The sequence below is a fragment of the Balaenoptera borealis genome, assembly GCF_965194805.1.
Source record: "Balaenoptera borealis genome assembly, chromosome: 14".
Lineage (NCBI taxonomy): Eukaryota > Metazoa > Chordata > Mammalia > Artiodactyla > Balaenopteridae > Balaenoptera > Balaenoptera borealis.
Genome location: NC_138875.1, coordinates 18,481,237 through 18,506,865, shown reverse-complemented (window position 1 = coordinate 18,506,865; position 25,629 = coordinate 18,481,237). Strand labels below are relative to the sequence as shown.

The window sequence follows — 25,629 nt, the reverse complement described above, 5'->3', positions numbered from 1 at the left end:
GTAGGTCTGTGTCTTTATTCCCGTCTTGCCACTAGGTTCTTCATGGCTTTTTTTTTTTTTTCCCTTAGATTCCGTATATATGTGTTAGCATACTGTATTTGTTTTTCTCTTTCTGACTTACTTCACTCTGTATGACAGACTCTAACTCCATCCACCTCATTACAAATACCTCCATTTCATTTCTTTTTATGGCTGAGTAATATTCCATTGTATATATGTGCCACATCTTCTTTATCCATTCATCTGTCGATGGACATTTAGGTTGCTTCCATGTCCTGGCTATTGTAAAGAGAGCTGCAATGAACATTTTGGTACATGACTCTTTTTGAACTATGGTTTTCTCAGGGTATATGCCCAGTAGTGGGATTGCTGGGTCGTATGGTAGTTCTATTTGTAGTTTTTTAAGGAACCTCCATACTGTTCTCCATAGTGGCTATATCAATTTACATTCCCACCAACAGTGCAAGAGTGTTCCCTTTCCTCCACACCCTCTCCAGCATTTATTGTTTCTAGATTTTTTGATGATGGCCATTCTGATCAGTGTGAGATGATATCTCATTGTAGTTTTGATTTGCATTTCTCTAATGATTAATGATGTTGAGCATTCTTTCATGTGTCTGTTGGCAATCTGTATATCTTCTTTGGAGAAATGTCTATTTAGGTCTTCTGCCCATTTTTGGATTGGGTTGTTCGTTTTTTTGTTATTGAGCTGCATGAGCTGCTTGTAAATCTTGGAGATTAATCCTCTGTCAGTTGCTTCATTTGCAAATATTTTCTCCCATTCTGAGGGTTGTCTTTTGGTCTTGTTTATGGTTTCCTTTGCTGTGCAAAAGCTTTTAAGTTTCATTAGGTCCCATTTGTTTATTTGTGTTCTTATTTCCATTTCTCTGGGAGCTGGGTCAAAAAGAATCTTGCTGTGATGTATGTCATAGAGTGTTCTGCCTATGTTTTCCTCTAAGAGTTTGATAGTGTCTGGCCTTACATTTAGGTCTTTAATCCATTTTGAGTTTATTTTTGTGCATGGTGTCAGGGAGTGTTCTAATTTCATACTTTTACATGTATCTGTCCAATTTTCCCAGCACCACTTATTGAAGAGGCTGTCTTTTCTCCACTGTATATTCTTGCCTCCTTTATCAAATATAAGGTGACCATATGTGTGTGGGTTTATCTCTGGGCTTTCTATCCTGTTCCATTGATCTATATTTCTGTTTTTGTGCCAGTACCAAACTGTCTCGATTACTGTAGCTTTGTAATATAGTCTGAAGTCAGGGAGCCTGATTCCCCCAGCTCCATTTTTCGTTCTCAAGATTGCTTTGGCTATTCGGGGTCTTTTGTGTTTCCAAACAAATTGTGAAATTTTTTGTTCTAGTTCTGTGAAAAATGCCAGTGGTAGTTTGATAGGGATTGCATTGAATCTGTAGATTGCTTTGGGTAGTAGAGTCATTTTCACAATGTTGATTCTTCCAATCCAGGAACATGGTATATCTCTCCATCTATTTGTATCATCTTTAATTTCTTTCATCAGTGTCTTATAATTTTCTGCATACAGGTCTTTTGTCTCCTTAGGTAGGTTTATTCCTAGATATTTTATTCTTTTTGTTGCAATGGTAAATGGGAGTGTTTTCTTAATTTCACTTTCAGATTTTTCGTCATTAGTGTATAGAAATGCAAGAGATTTCTGTGCATTAATTTTGTATCCTGCTACTTTACCAAATTCATTAATTAGCTCTAGGAGTTTTCTGGTAGCATCTTTAGGATTCTCTATGTATAGTATCATGTCATCTGCAAATAGTGACAGCTTTACTTCTTCTTTTCTGATTTGGATTCCTTTTATTTCTTTGTCTTCTCTGATTGCTGTGGCTAACACTTCCAAAACTATGTTGAATAATAGTGGTGAGAGTGGGCAACCTTGTCTTGTTCCTGATCTTAGTGGAAATGGTTTCAGTTTTTCACCATTGAGGACAATGTTGGCTGTGGGTTTGTCGTATATGGCCTTTATTATGTTGAGGAAAGTTCCCTCTACGCCTACTTTCTGCAGGGCTTTTATCATAAATGGGTGTTGAATTTTGTCGAAAGCTTTCTCTGCATCTATTGAGATGATCATATGGTTTTTCTCCTTCAATTTGTTAATATGGTGTATCACATTGATTGATTTGCGTATATTGAAGAATCCTTGCATTCCTGGGATAAACCCCACTTGATCATGGTGTATGATCCTTTTAATGTGCAGTTGGATTCTGTTTGCTAGTATTTTGTTGAGGATTTTTGCATCTATGTTCATCAGTGATACTGGCCTGTAGTTTTCTTTCTTTGTGACATCTTTGTCTGGTTTTGATATCAGGGTGATGGTGGCCTTGTAGAATGAGTTTGGGAGTGTTCCTCCCTCTGCAATATTTTGGAAGAGTTTGAGAAGGATAGGTGTTGGCTCTTCTCTAAATGTTTGATAGAATTCACCTGTGAAGCCATCTGGTCCTGGGCTTTTGTTTGTTGGAAGGTTTTTAATCACAGTTTCAATTTCAGTGCTTGTGATTGGTCTGTTCATATTTTCTATTTCTTCCTGGTTCAGTCTTGGAAGGTTGTGCATTTCTAAGAATCTGTCCATTTCTTCCAGGTTGTCCATTTTATTGGCATAGAGTTGCTTGTAGTAATCTCTCATGATCTTTTGTATTTCTGCAGTGTCAGTGGTTACTTCTCCTTTTTCATTTCTAATTCTATTGATTTGAGTCTTCTCCCTTTTTCTCTTGATGAGTCTGGCTAATGGTTTCTCAATTTTGTTTATCTTCTCAAAGAACCAGCTTTTAGTTTCATTGATTTTTGCTATTGTTTCCTTCATTTCTTTTTCATTTATTTCTGACCTGATCTTTATAATTTCTTTCCTTTTGCTGGCTTTGGGGTTTTTTTGTTCTTCTTTCTCTAATTGCTTTAGGTGCAATGTTAGGTTGTTTATTCAAGATGTTTCCTGTTTCTTGAGGTAGGCTTGTATTGCTATAAACTTCCCTCTTAGCACTGCTTTTGCTGCGTCCCATAGGTTTTGGGTCGTCGTATCTCCATTGTCATTTGTTTCTAGGTATTTTTTGATTTCCCCTTTGATTTCTTCAGTGATCACTTCGTTATTAAGCAGTGTATTGTGTAGCCTCCATGTGTTTGTATTTTTTACAGATCTTTTCCTGTAATTGATATCTAGTCTCATAGCGTTGTGGTCGGAAAAGATACTTGATACGATTTCAATTTTCTTAAATTTACCAACGCTTGATTTGTGACCCAAGATATGATCTATCCTGAAGAATGTTCCATGAGCACTTGAGAAAAATGTGTATTCTGTTGTTTTTGGGTGGAATGTCCTATAAATATCAATTAAGTCCATCTTGTTTAATGTATCATTTAAAGCTTGTGTTTCCTTATTTATTTTCATTTTGGATGATCTGTCCATTGGTGAAAGTGGGGTGTTAAAGTCCCCTACTATGATTGTGTTGCTGTCGATTTCCCCTTTTATGGCTGTTAGTATTTGCCTTATGTATTGAGGTGCTCCTATGTTGGGTGCATAAATATTTACAATTGTTATACCTTCCTCTTGGATCGATCCCTTGATCATTATATAGTGTCCTTCTTTGTCTCTTGTAATAGTCTTTATTTTAAAGTCTATTTTGTCTGATATGAGAATTGCTACTCCAGCTTTCTTTTGATTTCCATTTGCATGGAATATCTTTTTCCATCCCCTCACTTTCAGTCTATATGTGTCTCTAGGTCTGAAGTGGGTCTCTTGTAGACAGCATATATATGGGTCTTGTTTTTGTATCCATTCAGCCAGCCTGTGTCTTTTGGTGGGAGCATTTAATCCATTTACATTCAAGGTAATTATCGATATGTATGTTCATATTCCCATTTTCTTAAATGTTTTGGGTTTGTTATTGAAGGTGTTTTCCTTCTCTTATGTTTCTTGCCTAGAGAAGTTCCTTTAGCATTTGTTGGAAAGCTGGTTTGGTGATGCTGAACTCTCTCAGCTTTTGCTTGTCTGTAAAGGTTTTAATTTCTCCATCACATCTGAATGAGATCCTTGCTGGGTAGAGTAATCTTGGTTGTAGGTTTTTCTCCTTCATCACTTTAAGTATATCCTGCCACTCCCTTCTGGCTTGCAGAGTTTCTGCTGAAAGATCAGATGTTAACCTTATGGGGATTCCCTTGTGTGTTATTTGCTGTTTTTCCCTTGCTGCCTTTAATATGTTTTCCTTATATTTAATTTTTGACAGTTTGATTAATATGTGTCTTGGCGTGTTTCTCCTTGGGTTTATCCTGTATGGGACTCTCTGTGCTTCCAGGACTTGATTAACTATTTCCTTTCCCATATTAGGGAAGTTTTCAACTATAATCTCTTCAAATATTTTCTCAGTCCCTTTCTTTTTCTCTTCTTCTTCTGGGACCCCTATAATTCGAATGTTGGTGCGTTTAATGTTGTCCCAGAGGTCTCTGAGAATGTCCTCAGTTCTTTTCATTCTTTTTTCTTTATCCTGCTCTGCAGTAGTTATTTCCACCATTTTATCTTCCAGGTCACTTATCCTTTCTTCTGCCTCAGTTATTCTGCTATTGATCCCATCTAGAGTATTTTTAATTTCATTTATTGTGTTTTTCATCATTGCTTGGTTCCTCTTTAGTTCTTCTACGTCCTTGTTAAATGTTTCTTGCATTTTGTCTATTCTATTTCCAAGATTTTGGATCATCCTTACTATCATTATTCTGAATTCTTTTTCAGGTAGACTACCTATTTCCTCTTCATTTGTTAAGTCTGGTGTGTTTTGACCCTGCTCCTTCATCTGCTGTGTGTTTTTCTGTCATCTCATTTTGCTTATCTTACTGTGTTTGGGGTCTCCTTATCACAGGTTGCAGGTTCGTAGTTCTCGTTGTTTTTGGTATCTGTCCCCAGTGGCTAAGGTTGGTTCAGTGGGTTGTGTAGGCTTCCTGGTGGAGGGAACTAGTGCCTGAGTTCTGGTGGATGAGGCTGGATCTTGTCTTTCTGGTGGGCACGTCCACGTCTGGTGGTGTATTTTGGGGTGTCTGTGGCCTTATTATGATTTTAGGCAGCCTCTCTGCTAATGGATGGGGCTGTGTTCCTGTCTTGCTAGTTGTTTGGCATAGGGTGTCCAGCACTGTAGCTTGCTGGTCGTTGAGTGAAGCTGGGTCTTGATATTGAGATGGAGATCTCTGAGAGATTTTTGCCGTTTGGTATTACGTGGAGCTGGGAGGTCTCTTGTGGACCAGTGTCCTGAAGTTGGCTCTCCCACCTCAGAGGCACGGCCCTGATGCCTGGCTGGAGCACCAAGAGCCTTTCGTCCACACGGCTCAGAGTAAAAGGGAGAAAAAATAGAAAGAAAGAAAGAAAGAGGCTATAATATAGTGAAGTAAAATAAAGCTATTATAAAGCAGAGCTATACAGACAAAATCTCACCCAGAAGCATATACATATACACTCACAAAAAAAAGGAAAAGGGGAAAAATTAATATATCCTGCTCCGAAAGTCCACTTCCTGAATTTGGGATGATTCGTTGTCTATTCAGGTATTCAACAGATGCAGGCACATCAAGTTGTTTGTGGAGTTTTAATCCGCTGCTTCTGAAGCTGCTGGGAGAGATTTCCCCTCCTCGTCTCTGTTCGCACAGCTCCTGGGGATCAGCTTTGGATTTGGCCCCGCCTCTGCGTGTAGGTCGCCTGAGGGCGCCTGTTCCCCGCCCAGACAGGACGGGGTTAAAGGAGCAGCTGCTTCGGGGGCTCTGGCTCACTCAGGCCGCGGGGAGGGAGCGGTACGGAGGAGGCGGGGCGAGCCTGCGGCGGCAGAGGCCGGCGTGACGTTGCAGCGGCCTGAGGTGCGCCGTGCGTTCTCCCGGGGAACTTGTCCCCGGATCACGGGAGCCTGGCGGTGGCGGGCTGCACCGGCTCCCGGGAGGGGCGGTGTGGAGAGTGACCTGTGCTCACACACAGGCTTCTTGGAGGCGGCAGCAGCAGCCCCAGCGTCTCACGCCCGTCTCTGGGGTCCACGCTGACAGCCGCGGCTCGCGCCCGTCTGTGGAGCTTGTTTAGGCAGCGCTCTAATCCCCTCTCCCTGCGCGCCGTGAAACAAAGAGGCAAGAAAAAGTCTCTTGCCTCTTCGGCAGCTGCAGACTTTTTCCCGGACTCCCTCCCGGCTAGCTGTGGTGCACTAACCCCTTCAGGCTGTGTTCACGCCGCCAACCCCAGTCCTCTCCCTGCGATCCCGGAAGCCCAAGGCTCAGTTCCCAGCCCCGCCCGCCCCGGCGGGGGAGCAGACAAGCCTCTCGGGCTGGTGAGTGCTGCTCGTTGCCGAGCCTCCGTGCGGGAACCTCTCCGCTTTGCCCTCCACACCCCTGTGGCTGCGCTCTCCTCCGTGGCTCCGAAGCTCCCCCCCTCTGCTACCCGCAGTCTCTGCCCGTGAAGGGGCTTCCTAGTGCGTGGAAATCTTTCCTCCTTCATAGCTCCCTCCCACTGGTGCAGGTGCCGTCCCTATTCTTTTGTCTCTGTTATTTCTTTTTTCTTTTGCCCTACCCAAGTACGGGGGGAGTTTCTTGCCTGTTTAGAGGTCGGACGTTTTCTGCCAGCGTTCAGTGGGTGTTCTGTAGGAGCAGTTCCACGTGTAGATGTATTTCTACTGTATCTGTGGGAAGGAAGGTGATCTCCGCGTCTTACTCTTCCGCCATCTTCTCTCCCCCTCCAAGAAATGATCTTAAGCTCAACTTTCAAGGGAAGTAGCATGGTGGAAAAAATTATGGGCAAGGGAGTCAGACACATCACAGTGAGTAACTTGGCCACACCAGTTGTTGTTTGTACATTATTAGCTGGGGGACCTTTGGTGAGGTCATTGTTCTGTGCCTCAGTTCTGTCACTTGAAAACTAGGGATGATGTTGTCTATCCAGATGCACTGTGGTAAGAATTAGCATTTATAAACATCAGCACAGACTCTGGTCCAGAGTAGACCGTTTACTGATGCTCCTCTCACTTTCTGTTCTCCTCCTACAGAATTGGGTTAAATGAGAGCCTCGACTCAAGTGAAGTCAGGGGGTCCTGAAGGTCCTGGGCTACAAAGACTTGGTATCATTGGGTGATAAGGACCAGCGCCATGGATGCCACCGGTGTGCAAGTCAGAACACTAGTCCTGGGCACGAGGGAACTGTACTGGTGAGTACAGACAGAAAAGCTCTGAGCACTGAGTTAGGCTTGTGGAATATTCATTGTTATAGCTCAGGAGGCAAAAGGAAAAGAAGAGGTAGTCACGAAAAAATAATCACTTTACATGCAATGGAAGGCAAAAGAGATGACTATCGTTGGTCAATAATAATATATAAGTGCTTTAGATTTCTGTGAAATTATGTCATCCTGTGTTCACTGATGGGTTAACAGAAAAAAATGGGTCCTGATGAAAGCTTAAAGTGAGCCAGCTGTGTTCAGCTCAAAAGGAGTTCTGTTTTCTTCTTGGTGTGAACAAGAGGAGTGGGTCTGTTCAATTAAGGAGAAAAGTGTTGGGAAAATTGGGGCGTACTTTTATTTCTGCAGTGGTGGAAGCAAGTTTACCCAAGAATCGAAAGCCAAAGCCTCTGTCCTGTAAGTGGAGGTTTCTAGACCCTGGATATTTTCCATAAGAACTTCCATGCCATGGCTGTCAGGCTGCTCTCCTAGGCTGCTCGTCAACAGTAGGTGGAACAATTGACTGAAGTCTACGTAGAGGCTGCGGCCCCACCAAGCCTGCCTCTTCATTTCCAACTTCTCCCTTTATTCTCTTTCCCAGCCTTTCCCTGGGTGCATAGTGGTACTGAGTAAAGAGTCATTACAGCAGCTTCTAAGGCACTCGGGCGTACTGTATGTTGGTACATCCTTGGCTGGTGTGGCCTTATCCTGGAAATGGTTATGTCGGCTCCTCCTAGCCCAGGTGCCCTGGTGCAGTGCATGGGTGCATCAGCTCTGTTGAGCGCTGCCCACATGGGATCCATCTTTTCACCTCTATGAACCCCTCTCTCTTAAAAATGAAGCCACTGAGTGATTTGCCCAGGCTTCATGGACTAACAGATAATAGAGCTAGGATTAGAATACAGGTGTTCAGGCTCCAGGAATTTTTTTCTGCAGACCAGTGATCGATCATCAGGTAGGGGAAGCAACTTCTCCATCCCTCTGCCCCCACCAGAATGGCAGATCATAACTAGGAGAAGAGAGCATAGCTTGAAAAAGCACATTTAAATCATTCTAAGTACCTATTGTTTTCATGACCAAACCACCAAAGGTAAATGCTGTTCAGAATCTTCTCGGTTAGTGAGTAAGCAAATGTGGCAGGTGGTACTAATGCCCATGTGACATGGTAACTAGAGCTTCAGAGACACAAAGGAAAGTGAGGACTGTGAAACATCCTTTGGATTTGCCAGCTAGAAAGGAATGGTGATCTTCAAGAGCCCAGTTCTGCAGTGAACCTGGAAGCGGGGTTGCAGGGATTAAGAAAAGAATGGGTAAGGAGAAAGTCAACACAGAAGTGAAAGGATGGAAGGAAATCGAAGTAGAACTTTTGGCAGGATCAAAGCTCTGTCTCCTGGCAGACTGGATCAAGGGTCCGGCCTCTATGTCCCCCAGCCCCAATTCCTCCGTCTCCCTTATTTAATGTAATATGTTGCTCAGCAGTTTATGTTAAAAAGGTAGAGGGATTATATTTTAATATATTAATACCTTTAACAAATTAAAGATGTTTTTCTGTCCCCGAGGTAAGCGCATTTCTCTGCGTGTCTTCTGAGGATACATGCCCAGCCCCTGTCCTCATCTCCCTGCTCTCTGCACCCCTTCCTCTCCTCGCCCCCAGCCCCACCCGCCCACAGAATTACACAGCTAGATGGAATGGAGAATCACCCAAAACAAAGGCTGAGCATATTTGAAAATCCTCCTGTCTTAGTGTAAATCAGGAAGATTTGGACGCATACTTGGTGAGAAAGATTTTCTGCCTTCAGAGACTAATTGAGTTCAGAAAGTAGATTATAGATTCCCAAGGGCAAGGTGGGGCAGGGGGAGAAGGCACCAGAGAAATGGAGAGTGGGAGATGAAGAAACCACAGGTCTCCACCAGGGAAGGCCCTCTCTGTCCCCCACTCCAATGAGGTTCATGGAAGTCCACACAGCACCCAGTGGTCCTCACTGCCAACTGGTGAGGGCATCTTTGGGCAGCATTCAATATGTTGCGGCAGAGCTGTGTTTGTGTATTCCCCAAAACTCTTTCCGGGCCTCCTCTAATTGATAATAACCCTAGGTGGTGGGGCCCACAGTGGTGATAACAAGAAAAGGGACCTCCTCCTCCTTTCCAGGGTGCCATTAGTTGGAAGTGGATTGACATCTTACACAAGATGAGGAAAGTATAGAGTACACTCTCCTGCAATGTATGTGTTTATGAATTTGCCTTCCCCGCTCTACTGGCATATCCTTGAGGCCAAAGATCATCTCTTTTTAACCTTTGCATACTTGATACCCAGAATAATTTTTGGCACAGAGCTTAATTCATGTTCGTTGAATGAATAAATGAGCGAATGGTTGATTGATGAATAAGTAAAAGTAAAAATGTTTAGAAGTAGAAATCAGAAGAAGCCAAAGAGAGAGAGGAGAGACTAAAGATGCTTAAAGAGGAAAGGATGACTGTTTAAACAGAGCTGAGAGTAACTGGGATTGGGAAGTTTGCAAGGCAAATCCAAGTTCTTTTGGAGCCTGGTAAAAGGGATGAGGTGAGAAATGGTGAGCCTCTGGTATGTTGGGATTAAAAAAATTTTTTTTTCTTGGGACTTCCCCGGTAGTGCAGTGGTTAAGAATCCGCCTGCCAATGCAAGGGACACGGGTTCGAGCCCTGGTCTGGGAAGATCCCACATGCCGTGGAGCAACTAAGCCTGTGAGCCACAACTACTGAGCCTGTGCTCTAGAGCCCATGAGCCACAACTACTGAACCCACATGCCACAACTACTGAAGCCTGCGCGCCTAGAGCCCGTGCTCCGCAACAAGAGAAGCCACCGCAATGAGAAGCCCGCACAGCACAACGAAGAGTAGCCCCCGCTCGCCGCAACTAGAGAAAGCCCGGGCACAGCAACGAAAACCCAATGCAGCCAAAAATAAATAAATAAAATAAATAAATTTATTTAAAAAAAAATGTCGGCTCAAGACAGCCTCCCACCCACTTCACTCTACCACAGCCCCTGCACTGCCGTGACGCTTGTGAATCCCACTTTTGTCAGGAAAACTACCTTTGGATGCCCTGCAGCAAGGAGGAACGAATTCTTGCTTCTGCCGGGGCTGGTCCCGGTCCTGGACAGCCTGGACCCACTCTGCGACCATTCGCAGATTTCACCCTGAGGACTAGAGGACGTCCAGTGGGTAAGACGTGACATTGACCGATTCAGTAAAGAAGCCAAAAGCTCTGTGCCTACTTCAAGGGAAAGTGTAAAACGGTGGATTAAATGACTTGATAGAATATATATAATGTTAGAAAGGGAGTTGGAAAGGGAAATCAATATTTCCGTATCTCGTATTTTAATCCCCAGATCATGTTAATAAATGTTGACATAGACTTTTTGGTGTGAGACGATATTTCATTTGAAATATGACAAGGTTTAAAAAAATATTCTTTACATAATATCACCCCTTAATTTAAGCTTTTTGGATGATTTTGTTGTTAAACTGATTTGTCAATTTGCCTCAGAAGGTTGTATTTCTCTATGCAAGAATAACCGTTTAAAATATATAAAGACACCACAAAAAAGGAAGAGCTTTTCTGAAATCAGAGTACTGCAGTCTTCATTTCCAGCCTTCAAGTCTGTTAAAAAAAAAAACAGATATATATATACATATATATATATATATTTTAAAGTACGCAAAAATAACTTACTTATTGTAAACAGAGTGTTATTGAAAATTCAAATTTTTGAGCTGATGGAGAAAAGAATTGCAGATCATCAGTTTGTCAAACATCAACATCAGCTCAGACAAATCTGGGTTGACTTTTCAATAGGTTTCTGAAAGCTGGAGTAGCGGAAATCGCTAGATCCGGGGAGCGAAAGGGGAGGAGCCGGCAAAGATACTTTCCCAGTTCGGGATAAATGGCATCTTGCTGCTAAAACAAGCTTCACACGTTAGCCAGCAATCATTAGGTTGGTGACTTTCCTGATACCCAGGAGATGCTTGCACGAGGAATAAATTTCTCTGTTGCAGCATTTGACAAGCCTTAGTTCCTGATGTCTCACACTCAAGCCTTTCTTTATAGTCACATCTGTTAGTTTAAAGCATTTTTAGTTTATTGAAGAAGCCTTCACAAAGAAAAAACAGATGACGAAAATCTCATCTGTCAAAACTGTTATTAAAACCAGTAACAGTGTGAAATTTTGTTTAAATTGAAAGCATCATTTATTTTTATCAAACATTTTATAAACAATCACATTTGAGAAAGATTTGGGGGACCTGGAGAGCCCTCAACGAAATGCAGCTCGTTATGTCACTTTGTTGCTTGTGTGACTCAGAGATAGGCAGGGCCTGCTTTCCTTTAACTCGGGGAGAGACCAGAGGGGCAGAGACATTACCAGGAGCAGGGCTCGTCTGCCTTGAGGAGAGAGAGTGAGCAAGAAAGAGGAGGCACCAGAATGGAAGCTGGAGACCAATGTTGGGGTGGCAGACATCAGGGCCGCCTTATTTGCCCTTTTCTGATAGATTAATTTGGGGCGACATGACCTGTGCCTCAAAGTCCCCGAGAGGGCTTAGGACAAAGAAAGGAAAGGAAGGATATTCATGGAAAGAGTGACCAAGGCTTCCTTTCTTTTCTTCCGGGCAGACAGTTGATTTCATGCTCAGATCTGCTACTGATATCAAAGGGTGCTTCACAGCCAGAAGGAGTCAAAGCCAGCCTTAGGACAGGGAACAAGACGAACATCAAGTCCATTTAGTTGAATCTTCATTCAATCCAGATGTCTGGCAATGCAGAGACAAAACATCCGACACTTCGCTATTGTGTAGACTCGACCTTAGAATATACAAAAGATCCAGTTTCACATTCTGAACTGTGTCTCCTGCTTCTTTGGCTGTTTGGTATTAGCAGCTTGGACAAAGAAATCGTGTCTGAGGCAACGTAGAACCGTGTCAATCTGAATGATTTGTTCAAGTGGTGACCTTTCTCTCCTTTCGCCAACAATACTGTACTTAATTGTGTCACACTTTGAGATCTCTTCCTGGGAGCCGGCGAAGTTTCAGGGGGCCTGGGGCACACAGAGTGGAGGGGGGCATTCCAGATCATCAGCTCTCCACTCCTTAAAGCTGACTGTTCTAAGAATGTGTCTAGTTCTCCTTGGATAGCTTCCCTTTCTCAAGCCCTCCTTTTTCCATTTGCAAAAGAAAACCTTACCTCTTACTCATCAGGTATCTCACTAGAGGACGCAGCTCCAGGGTATAAAGACCCCCCGACCCCCAGGACTCCAAAGAAAGGGGCTGCTGGGATCTTGGAAGCCCACTAAAACCAAGACCTCACTCTGTGTCCCAGCTGCCTGTTTTCCACATTTTCAAAGAGACGGTGAAAATTCCATGTTTACTTCCAAAATAGCAATATTATGTTTTCTGGAAATGGACCCGATATTAAGTTAGTGTTGTCTTTTAGTTAGTGTTTATATTTCTTGACCATTTATTCAGAGTTGCAGGAAAAAAAACATTTTCATTAACTTTTGCCAGATGATTATGTACTGTAATCCTCTATTTTATTTTTAACATAAGCACAAATGTCTTGCTCTCTAGTAACCTCTTTTCTGCTCATTTGTTTATTTTTGCCATGTGCTTATTACAGGAAGGTCTTGTAAGTGCCACTCTTAAGAAAATTAACAACAGGAATTAATGAACCTTTTGTAAGCTCTGAACTTCCTGTGGCCCAATCCTTTTTTTTTCTTCCTGTTGATTTACTCTGAACCCTGTATCATTCTAGCCATAAATTGTATTCATCCATGGAAATATAAACTAATTGGGAGAAAATTCCTATTCTCATTAAAAGATGCATTTCCAATAAGAATTTTATTTGTTACATGCAGTAATTTTAAAATCAAAATGTATGATATATTTATGTTTTTTGAGCAATTGTGGATTAATAACTGTAATGATAATGCATTCAATCCAGAAAACAAGTTAGTAATAATCTATCATTTATTTTTATTTCATGAAACAAAAACAATTTATTTATTTAGGCTGCACAGGGTCTTTGTTGGGGCACACAGGGATAGTAGCGGCATACGGGATCTAGTTCCCTGACCAGGGATCAAACCCGGGCCCCCTGAATTGGGAGTGCAGAGTCTTACCCACTGGACCACCAGGGAAGTCCCAAAACAAACACAATTTAAACTTTTCAATGTGTATACACATTCTTGTTGCAGAGAAGTATGAGTCAATGATCAGTAAAAGACTTTCAAGCATAGAATATACTTCATTAAGGTAAAATTCCACAAGAAAAATGGAATGGAAATATAAGATCAAGGCGAAAGTGATATAAACTTTCTGTTATAGAAGAGTTTGTTCATTGTTTTGTAGATGTGTGGTGGTGAATATCAAATGAGGACATGTATCATTCAGGGGCCTGATGGGAATTGGATGGTACACTTCAGCCAGGGAAACTGAGCTGAGTTTATTAACACGGTTTACAAAAGTGTGGGCAGGATTATGTGAAACCTAATTGGGGGCGAAAAGGGAAGGAGGAGCCAAGTCCTGAGGGTGGAAAGTGAGGGAACAGTTACCAATTGGAGAAAGTGACTTTATCTCAGGAAAGAGCTGCCCTGTAGTAGCTGTGGTCTTGTGTAGAAGATGGAGCAGACCTGTGTTCTAGAAGGAATGAAACCAGGAGAATAAATGCCCCGACCTTACTCTCTTCCTGTTGTCCGGTCTTCTGCCCATGCCTCCCGTAGAAGACCGTTGGGTCTTCTAACAAGACCCAACTTGTTGGAAGTGGCAACAGGCCTTAATCTTACATTGTTAATGATATTGTGGTATTAGCTGTAGGTTTTTTGTGGATGTCCTTTATCAGATCAAGGAACTTCTTTTCTAGTCATAGTTTTTGAAAGCTTTTATCATGAATTTTGTGAAACACTTAACTGCATCTACGGAGATAATTATATTTTCACTTTTATCCTGTTAATAATAATATTGAATGACTAGTAAATGTTAAGCTAACCTTGCATTCTTAAGATAAACTACACTTGGCTGTGAAGTATTATCCTTTTTGTGTAATGATGATTATTTTTGCTACTATTTTGTTAAGAATGTTTGTGTTTATGTTCATGAGGGAATTTTTTTTTTTTTCCTTTAGTTTTCTTTCTTGTAATGTCTAAATCTTGGTTCATTATCAGGGTGATGCTGGTCTCATAAAATGAGCTGGGAAGAATTTCTTACTTCTTTGTTTCCTGGAAGAGTTTGTATGGGATTGGTATTATTTTTTTATTAAATGTTTTAAAGAATTCACCATATACCATCTGGGATGGCATTTTTTGTTTTTTGTTTTGTGGGGGGAGATTTTAAATTGTGAATTCAATTTATTAATTGATATAGAAATTTTAAGGTATTTTATTTTTTCTTGAGGGAGCTCTAGTAACTTCCGTCTTTTAAGAATTCGTCTATTTCATCTAGGTTGCCAAATTTATTGGCATAAGGTAGTTAATATATTCCTTTATTATCCTTTTATTGTTCATAATATCTGTAGTAATGCTCCCCTTTTCATTCCTGATATCAGTAATTTGTGTCTTGTCTTTTTTCCCTGATAAATTTGATTAGTAATCTATCATTTCTACTTATCTTTTCATATTATAAACTTTTAGTTTCATTGGTTTTTTCTATTATTTTCAAATTTTTATTTTATTGATTTCTACTCTTAGCTTTATTATTTCTACTTACTTCATGTTTAATTTTAGCTTCTTCAGGTGGAAGCTTAGATCATTGATTTGAGACTTTTATTTTAATATAAGCATTTAAATCTATAAATTTTCCCCAAGCACTGCTTTAGTTACCTCCCATAAATTTGAATATGTTGTATTTTCATTTTCTTCCAGTTAAAAATAATTTTCAGTGTCCTTGTTGAAGTTTTTTGAACTGTGGGTTATTTTATTTTATTTGTTTTGGCCACGCCGCATGCCATGTGGAACTTCCCTGACCAGGGATCAAACCTGTGCCCCCGGCAGTGGGAGTGTGGAGTGTTAACCACCGGATTGCCAGGGAATTCCCAAGCTATGGGTTATTTAGAAGTATGTTATTTGTCAAATTTTCAAAGATATATTCAGATATCTTTCAGTTATTGATTTCTAATTTAATTACATTATGTTAGAGATCATACTCTATGGTTTCAATCCTTTTTTTCTATTGAGACTTCTTTGTGGCCTAGAATATGATTTATCCTTGTGAATACTCCATGTGCACTTGAAAAGAATGTGTATTCTGCTGCTGTTGGGTGAGTGTTCTATAAGTGTCAATTAAATCCCACTGGATAATGGTCTTGCCCAAATCTTATGTCTTTATTGACTTCCTGTCAAGTTGTTCTATCAATGACAGAAAGAGATGTGTTGAAGCCTCCTACTATAATTGTAGATTTATTTCTTATTTCAGTTCTTTCAGTTTTTCGTTCATGTATTTTCAAGTTATGTAGTTAGGAGCTGTATTAGTCAGGATTCTCCAGAGAAGCAAAACCAAGAGGAGATGCCAGCAGGACATTTACTACAAGAAATTGGCTCATGCAGTTAAGGAGGCTGAGAAGTCTCATGATCTGCTGTCTGCAAGCTGAAGACCCCAGAAAGCCAGTGGTATAATTCAGTCCAAGTCCAAAGGCCTGAGAACTGAGGCGCTTACAGCATAAATCCCAGTCTGAGGACAGAAGATGAGATGAAATATCACAGCTCAAGCAGTGAAAAAGGAGAGAATCCCTCCTTCCTCCCCCTTTTGTTTTATCCAGGCCCTCACAGATTAGATGATGTCCAACCACATGGGTGAAGGCAATCTACTTTACTGAGATCACCAGTCCAAATGCTAACCTCATCCAGAAGCACCCTTATACGCACACACATGGCCCGTCAAGTTGACACATAAAATTAACCATCACAGACGCATACACATTAGGATTACATCTTTTTGATGAATTGTCCACTTTATTATTATTTATTATCCCTTTTTATCTATGATGCTGTGACTGTTCTGAAGTCTACTTTGCCTGATATAAGCTATTCTGGCTTTCCTATGATTAGTATTTGCATGGTGTATTTTTCCATCTTGTTACTTTTAATTCTCTGTGATTTTATACTTTGAGTTTCTTATAGACAATATAAAGTTGTCTTGATTTTTCTTTCATTTTAGCAACATATGCCTTTTCATTGGAGAGTTTAGATCATTTGTTTTTTATGTGATTATTGATATGGTCAAGTTAAAATCTACCATCTTGCTATTTGCTTCTGTTTGTTTTATCTGTTTTTTCCAAATCATTTTTTCTTTATTTATCTCTTTGGGAGGGGGCTTATTTTTTAATGTTCCATTTTATTTCCACTTCTGGCTTATTAGCTATACTTAGTGGTTACTCTAGCGTTTACAATACACATCTTTCACTTATCACAGTCTACGTCTAAATCATCTTATACCGTTTCACATATAATGCAACAGTCTTACAGCAGTATACTTCTGTCCCCTACCCCTTATCCTTTGTGCTATTGTTATCATACTTAATATTTCTTCATGTGTTATAAACCCCATAGTGAGTTTTTGTGGTTTCTTCTTTAAGCAGTTATCTTTTAAAATAAATTTTTAAAAAACAGGAAAAAATAGTTCTTTGTATTTCCCCACAAAACTATCATTTTCACTGTACTTCATTCCTTTTAGTAAAGTCAGTTTCCTTCTGGGATCATTTACCTTCTGCCTGAAGAACTTCCTTTAATTTTTGTAGTGAAAGTCTGTTGGTAAAATATTCCCTCAGTTGTTTTTCTTAAAGTTTTTATTTCAGTATTATATCTAAAATACATTTTGCTGTGTATAGCATTCTAAGCTGACAGTTTTTTTCTTTCAGTGCATTAAACTGGTTTCTGATTTATACATTTTCTGATAAGAAATCTGCTAACAGTTTTATCTTTTGTTCCTTTTTTCATAATGTGAATTTTTTCTGTCATTGCCTTTAAGATGTTTTTCTTTTTGCTGTTTTTCAGTAATTTGATTGTGATCTGTCTTGCCCCCCACTCCCTTCGCCCACCCTACTTGGAATTTTTGAACTTCTTGGAGCTGTGGGTTTATAGTTTTCACCAAATTTGAAAATATTTTTGCCACTTTTTCTTTAAATATATATATTTTCTGACATCTCATTCTACTTGCCTTATGTTAGATTGATATTTTCTCTCAGGTCAATACAGTTCCCTTATTTTTTTCTTCCTCCATACTTCCTGTAGAATAGTTTATATCCTCAAGCTCATTGATTTTTCTGTTGTTGTTTTACAATGTCTAATCTTCTGTCAATCCCATTCAGTGATTTTTTTTCATTTCAGATTTTGTACTTTTTAATCTCTAGAAGTTATATATTTTTTTTGTATCATTCTTTTTTTTTTTTTAATTAATTTATTTATTTATTTTTAGCTGTGTTGGGTCTTCCTTTCTGTGCAAGGGCTTTCTCCAGTTGCAGCGAGCGGGGACCACTCTTCATCGCGGTGCGTGGGCCTTTCACCGTCACGGCCTCTCCCGTTGCGGAGCACAGGCTCCAGACGCGCAGGCTCAGTAATTGTGGCTCACGGGCCTAGCCGCTCCGCGGCATGTGGGATCTTCCCGGACCAGGGCACGAACCCGTGTCCCCTGCATTGGCAGGCGGATTCCTAACCCCTGCGCCACCAGGGAAGCCCCCGTATCATTCTTTTTTCCCCTTGTTATGTACATGTTTTTTCTTTAAATCCTTGAGCATATTACACATATTTATAATAGCTGTTTTAATGTCCCTTTCAGCTAATTCCATCATCTCTGTCATTTCTGGGTCTGTTTCTCTTAGCTAGTTTTTCTTCTGATATGGGCCACATTTTCCTGTTTCTTCACATATAGTAATATTTGATTTGATGAGGGATATTGTGAACTTATACTTCTGGGTGCTGATTTTGTTGTATTCCTTTAAAGAAAGTTAGACTTGTTCTGGCAGGTAGCTAAGCTTCTTGTAGATCAGTTGAATCATTTCAAGGCTTCAGGATTTTTTTTAGAGCAAGCCTAGCTTAGCCTGTACCCTAGGACTAATTTAGGCTCCGTTCTAAGGCCTGATCTTTCTTGAGTCTCTACTGAAGTGTATTCAGTGACATATTTCCACTTTAACCAATGGGAAAAAAAATTAGTCCTGACCCTATGTAAGCTCTGGGAATTTTTTATCTTACAACTCGCTGGTAATATATGAGATATATATATATATATATATATATATATATATATATATATATATATATATATATATTTATATATATATTTATATATATATTTATATATATATTTATATATATATATTTATATATATTTTTATTCAGCCAAAGACTCAAGAAGACACCTATTCAAATTTCTGGAGCTCTTTCTCTATGTAGATTTCTTCTCTCTGATATCCTACCTTGAAAATTTTAGCTAATCTGTGACTCTGAACTGTAATCTCTATCTCTTCAACTCAGCAATGCTATGAAGCTCTTCTTGAGTTTTCCCTCCCTGGGCTTGAGGTTTGCAAATTACTTCCAGACAGAAGGACAGTGCAACTGAGGGACTCACCTTATTTTCTCTCTCTCTTTTTTTTTTTTTCAGAGATTACAGTCCTGTGCTGCCAATTATGTGATGTCTGAAGACAGTTCTTTCATATTTTGTTCAGTTTTCTGGTTGTTTATTGTAGGATGATAAATCTGGACCCTGTTACTTTCTTATGGCTGGAGTTTGAAAGTCCTTGTGTCACCTTTGATTTTTTTCCCCTTACTTCCACATCCACGTTGTTTCTGTTCCCTCCCAAGTCCTATCACTGCAGCCTCTCTCACCAGTCACCTCTTTCCCATTGCCATGGCCTTACCTCAGTCCACAGTTACCTGCCTCCTAAATAACCACAAAAGTCTTTTACCTAGTCTTCCCACCTCTGGACTCCATCCCCCAATCCAGCCATCACTCTCTTTGACAGAATGGTCTTCTTAAAACTCTTCTAATAGTCATTTTAAAATCTTCAGCGGCTCCACGTGGTAGCAACGTAATTAAAGACTTTTTTATGTTGATATTAAAGCAACTTTATGCTCTTCTCTTTTGCTTTCATCTGCCATTACTTCCCTTCATTTTCCTCTTTATGTAACTTTTTCTACTGTGTTTTCTCTTCCCTGTATAGTAACACTCTTCCTATTTTTGTGATTAAGACAAAATTGAATGCCTTTTGTGATGCCCTGCTGGATCTCATTTTATAAAGCATACCCCGTCCTTCTCTGAATTCTGTGAGTAATTTGTTCATACTTCTCATGGCACTTTTGACTTTGTCCACCTTTATCATAGTTCTTTATGAGCAAGTGTTATGGACATCAAGTATTGTGTACTGTTATTTTTTTCCCCCTATTTTATCTCCTATAGCAAATGATGAAAGTGAACTTCCTTGACCTGGTGCCTAATAAAGTATTGCTGAAGAAATTATTGCCTAGGTTAACATCTTGACATTTAAAAGAACTCTTTCCTTCAGATCGGCTGCCTCGACTCCAGAATAGGAGTTTAATGTTGACCATCAACTGGGATAAGATTTAAAACAAACCTTCTGTATCTTAGTCTGTATCATCTCACTATTACCATTTGCTATCACATATGTGTATCATATCACTGATTTGATATATTAAATACAAATAATTCTATTTTCAACTCCTAGTTAGTGCCTCTCTTCTCCCTACTTTTATTTATGTCCATGTTTATATTTTGAGATATGTGTGTTTCTCGCTGGATTGTCAGCTCTACACAAATAAGGCTTTTATCAGCCCGTTAGTACAGTGCTTTGTATATACAATTAGAGGTAATATAATATAATTATAAGAGCTCTGTTTCCTGAGACATACACACTTTCACACTTTGGTTTACTGAGTAAGCATGGGCCATCCCATATTAACAAAGTGATATATATCTATATATCTATATATGATTTTAGCTAGTGCTCAATATGTGTGCATTCTATACAAAAATTGATGTAAAAATGCTGATATCTTATTGACTATTACCTGTTTCATGTTAGAAAATAATAGCAGAATATTAGTTCTAATATGTGTAGACTACATCTGATAGAGATACTTTAATTTTCTTGTCTCAAATTATGAGGATCCAATTTTCTCTAGAAAATGCTTGTTTCTCTCAACCTCATTATCAGAACACTTTCTGCATACTTTGCCTAAAATTACCTTTTCTTCATTTTAATTATACAACTCCAAATCACTTTTCCTCATTAGTATTTGATAATTACAAGCAAAGAAGCAAATATAAGAACAAGAAATACATGAGCAACGCAGTCATGCGTTTTCCCCTTCTTTCTGTTGATAGCGCTGACTTCATTGCGATGAAGTGTATTTAATTTCAATTCGCTGAATGACCACATTAATAATTTGAGTTCATTTCCATTTCAGGATGATTTCTTTCCAATTTGATTCAATATACATAATTTTTCTTTAAGCATACATGTCTACATTCCTTTAAACTTGTTTTTATCTAGGGAAGGAGGAAGGAAATTAACATTCATTTTGTATCTCCTTTTGACACAGCCTGTTTTTGGCACTTGACACGTATTATGTCATTTGATTCTCTCCACAATCCTGGGAAGCTGGAATTATTATTCTCATTCTAAAGATGAAAAACTGATGGCTGGAAACCAACATGCCCAAGATTGTTTAATTAAGAAATGGCAGAGCCAGAATTCAAATGAAACCATTCTCTTTTTATTTTTTTTTAAATGATACTGCATTGTTTATTTTCAAGCAAAGATTCTGCAAGAAACTCACAAGAATCTAGGAAGTTAATAACTTAAAAAAATTGGTTTATCTATAGTGTGTGTGGAGTTCATGTGTTAAAATGCTTCTCAGAACATGACACTTGAACATGCTCTGTGCTAGAATTTTGTGATGTCTCCAGATTTGCTGACATGTAAAGGTAGACTTCAAAGGGAAGCATTCTGAAACCACATTGTGAAAACATTTCTCTCTATGTGGGCTCTCAATTTTTTTTTTTTAAAGACAGTGATAAATTGATCTTAAAAGCCTACTGAGATTAAACTAGGTAGAAACCATCTGTGCATTTACCATCACCCACGAGCATGTTAGCTTCTGGGTGACAGTAGTGGAGACCATGATCATGTTCATTTCCACTCCCAGCAGTTTAGTTTCATCTAACAAGCCACAGGTTTCCCCAGGAGTTTTGCTTAATTGGGTTGTAAGTTACCCCTTTTGGAATTATTAAAACTCTAAGCATCCAAATGAGAGACTGTCAATTGTGTATTATGATGATACTTAGGGTTGCTGTTGTCTTAGTGACAATCACAAAAGTGAGGCACTATATAGGAAGCACTGGAATCAGCTCCAGAAAATATAAATTATAATTTCAAATTAGTTACGTGAACTAAGTCAAGTCACTTAACCGTTGGTTTCTAATCTTGGCCTTCTCCTCCATAAAATAAAGGAATTGAACAATAAAATCACCAAAAGAAGTTTTCTTTTTTAAACTATGTTTTTCCCCAAAGGAAAAAGTAATAAATGAACATAATGAAAAGAAAAATACAAAAGGAAACACAATAAAAAAATAATTCTTCCATTCCGGTTTCCTATCCCGTCTTTGATGCAACTGCTATTAACAGATGGTGAGCGTGTTGACACATATATTCGATGCCTATACAACCAGGTGTGTAGGCATATGTGTGTGATATGCAACAGTTTTTTCTTTTTAACTCAAATGGGAATGTACTGTACTCACTGTTCAGTTGAATTTTATAAAATGGCATACATACATCTTGGAGATTTTTCCATATCACCGTATTTAGATCTATCCCATTACTTTTAGTGGTTGCATACTATGTCTTTGTATGGGTATGCTATAATTTATTTAATCAGTTTTCTAATGATGGACATTTAAGTTTGTCACAATGACCATACTTGTATATATGATATTGCCAGTATATAAAGGCAAAAAGATATGTAGAATGGACTCCTAGAAATAAAATGATCAGTCCAAATTATTTTAAAAAATAATTTTAGGATAATGCACAACTGATTTTTTAAAACATAATAACCTCTTTTGAAAAAGAATTATACAAATTTATAAAAATTCAAGCAATAAACAAGAATAAAAAAAGAAAGAAGTTATTCTAATTCACAACCATTTAGAAATTATTGTTTTTTACATTAGATGAATTAACAGACATTTGTTAGTGTTTATGTAGAAAGCTAGATAGATAATATTTCATTAAAAGGGACCGTGATGTATATGATAATTTAAAAAGTATATTACATTTAATTTTTATTTGGGTCTAACAGAATAAAAATAAACTGAGGTAAAACTGAAGGAATCTCTAAATATTAGGTAAATGTTTCATTACCACAAGATATTAGTGTCTAAAAGTTCTCCCTAAAATTAAAAAGGAAGATTCTAAAAATATTGCGGATGGAATCTACTCTTAACACAGTATTCCACTTTGCCTCCTTAGAGGCACCCACCACCAGAATTTGTTAATTAAAAAAAATTGTTAAGGTCTATAAACTTTACAGTCTAGTCTATAATAATCATTACCTCAGTTTTTGTCATATTTTTATATTTCATGGGTTCAGGACTCATATTTTTAAAAAACCATGGCTTTTCTATTTTTGAGTTTTCTATTTTGATTTATTTCTTGATTACCTGGATTTAATTGACATTATTATTTTTTCAAGAAAGAGTCAAATTACTATTTTTTCTAGGTGTCTGAATGCTTGAGAACATGACAGTTGTTTTTATAGACACAGGACAAATTGGCCAAGTATACTATTCTTAGGTCCCATTTTCCCTCAGAATCTTCTAGACATTACTGTCTTACAGAATAGAGAGTTGCAGTGGAAATTGTCTGATTTCCCCTTTACTTTTCACCCTGAAAATGACTTGCTTTTGCTATGTGGATGCCTGAAGATTTTTTCTTTCACACTAAACCTTAAAACTTTAATCTGAATATGTCTTGATGTGATTTTTCTTCTGTCAAATTTTCTTGGAATATGATATACATTTAGGATCTGCACATTTACTTCTTCCTTCATTCCAGGGAAATTTTTCTTATGTTGTATTTTACAGTAGTTTTCTCTTTCATTTGTAAAAATTTTCTAATTTGACATAATTATTTTATGTTGTCTCATTTTTTTGGTCCTTCATATCTACTGTCTTCTCTCTAATCTCTGTTTTTTGTGAAGTTTGTCTGCAGTTTTTCCTGCCAACAATTTGATTTTCAGACATGTAGATTTTTCTCTTGCTGTTTCTAACGTTTCTATTAAATCTGTAATGCTACTTTTTGGTTCTCAATTTATTCCTCCAACTCTGTACACTCCCTTTACTTTTCCTTTTGTATGTTTTTATTATCTTTCCCCCCCCTTATTGAAATGAATTCATGTTGTTATTAGGTTTTCTTCTTCCTTTCATTGTATTTTTTTTTCCACATGGAGTTTTAAAAGTCTTTTTTTAAATTCAAACCCCCCAGTTCACTCTGCTTACGAGAGATGGTGCCCGTCTTTCCATTACTGGAATTCCGCAGGGGGGATGGAAGAGCCTCTGTTATCATGGATTTTTGTTCCCACCATTTCCCCAGCCTGCTTACCCACGCCCTCATTATGCTTCTCTCCAAACTAGGGAATATTCACGAGATTTTTAAACATTTCCTCTTCTGACATTTTTCCCCAGTTTGATTTCTGGGCCTTAAAAGAATGGTGATGAGTGATGAAGGGCAGTGTCAACATCTTTTGTTTACTTCATGGGCCACAACATTTTGAAGATATGGTATGAAGTTGTCACTTCTTTTCCTTGGCTGTTAGCTGCTGATACTTTTTTTAAAAACTTTGTTTTGAGAGTTCTTATTGCTCATTTTGTTAGATATGAGTAGGGAGGCTTTAGTCTGGTAGTGCCTTTTACATAAAAAATACTCTCCATTGTAAATGTTGGAATTACCCTCCAAAGTGGTAGCACCAACATATATCCCACTGAAAGAGACTGTGTAAGCAAGAACTACCAAACTTCTCAGTCTTTGCTAATTAGATATGTAACAATGTTATTTTATTGTTTCAATCAACATCTCTTATGAGTAAGTTCGGGTGGAAATTCACTTTCTTATTGATTCATAAGAGCTCTTTATCTATTATGTGAAATGACTTTTGCAAGCCTTTTCCCCAGTTTATCATTTTTGTCTTTTGGCTGTGATTATGATGTTTTTGTATTAATTGTTAATTTTTATGGAGCCAAATGATATGTTTCTCTTATATTTCTGAGTTTTGTGACTTGCTGAGAAAGGCATTCCTCAGGACTAGATTTTTAAAAATATTTTCTGGAGCTGAAAAGATAGATTCCTGATTTCCACCCTCCTCCTGCCCCCTCCCATGTACATACGCACTGCTAAGCTGAGTCCATGGGCAAGAGACTTAGCACATGTGTTTTAAAAAGCTTTCCCTGGCTAAGACTCATTGGACCCTGGTAGTCTCTACTGTGCCTTCCAAATATGACATGCTATGACTGTAAGTGACACTCCACAAAGAGGAAAGTAACAGACATTTTGTGAGGGCAAAAATTCGCTACAGGCATTAATTAAAAAATATTTTATGTTTCCAGTTCAAGACTTCATAACGTATAGAGATCTATAAAGTACAATTTATTTCCACCATTGAAAGAAAAATGTTAAAATTGAATGATCTCCTTTGTTGGAGGACTCTGTTGAGATCAGACATTCAGAAAAAGATAGTCACTCTTTTAACCAGAAGAACAAATACTCCTTCAGAATATTAATAAATATTTGGAGAAAAGCATGAAACAGGAATGGGTTATTGCTAGATTGGAAGCCAAGCAGACCAAAGGGACTACAAAGGGAAGAAGGGGTAAAATGAGTATTTACTAGAGCCTCCTTGTCACTGTTCTCTCAGAAACCCATTTTATCAAAGAAAAAAAAAAAAACTTGGTAAAATGATTACAGACGTGTGCCATCCCATCTTCTGAAGTGGTTCTATTAGAATATCCTGTCGTTCTCAAGGACGTTTCATAGACAGGATATCATTTCAGTTCAGAATGATAAGGTGGAGAACATGTAGCCAAGTGAAGTTAGCCAAGTGGCAGAACTTTGGCATGTAAAACAATTCATAGTTCACCATAAATGTTGTGAAATCTGGGACGTGTACAATGCTGAGTTATGAATTCAGCCCTTGTTAATGTTTCCTTTGCAATATATGGTGGGAAACAGCTATTAAAAATACTAGCGTCACTATTTACTCAAAGATTCCACATCACCAGAATAAATTGCCTGAGAGGAAACATCTTGTTCATAATGATTTGGAATACAGAGCTTAAGGTTTCATGCACTGAATGTTTAGCTTTATAATAAGGAAGCATTCATAATATATGTGTGATATTTGTTAGTGCTAAA

At 38.6% G+C, this 25,629-nt stretch overlaps 1 long non-coding RNA gene across 1 annotated transcript in view; it reads left to right on the top strand.

Annotated features, from left to right (window-relative positions):
• Positions 1–20,097, top strand: part of LOC309610647 — a 35,904-nt gene extending 15,807 nt beyond the window's left edge. The window contains exons 2-3 of the long non-coding RNA XR_014234099.1: positions 7,023–7,181; positions 9,822–20,097. This is a non-coding gene — a long non-coding RNA (uncharacterized lncRNA). The remainder of the gene's footprint in view (positions 1–7,022; positions 7,182–9,821) is intronic.
• Positions 20,098–25,629: the final 5,532 nt, after the last annotated feature.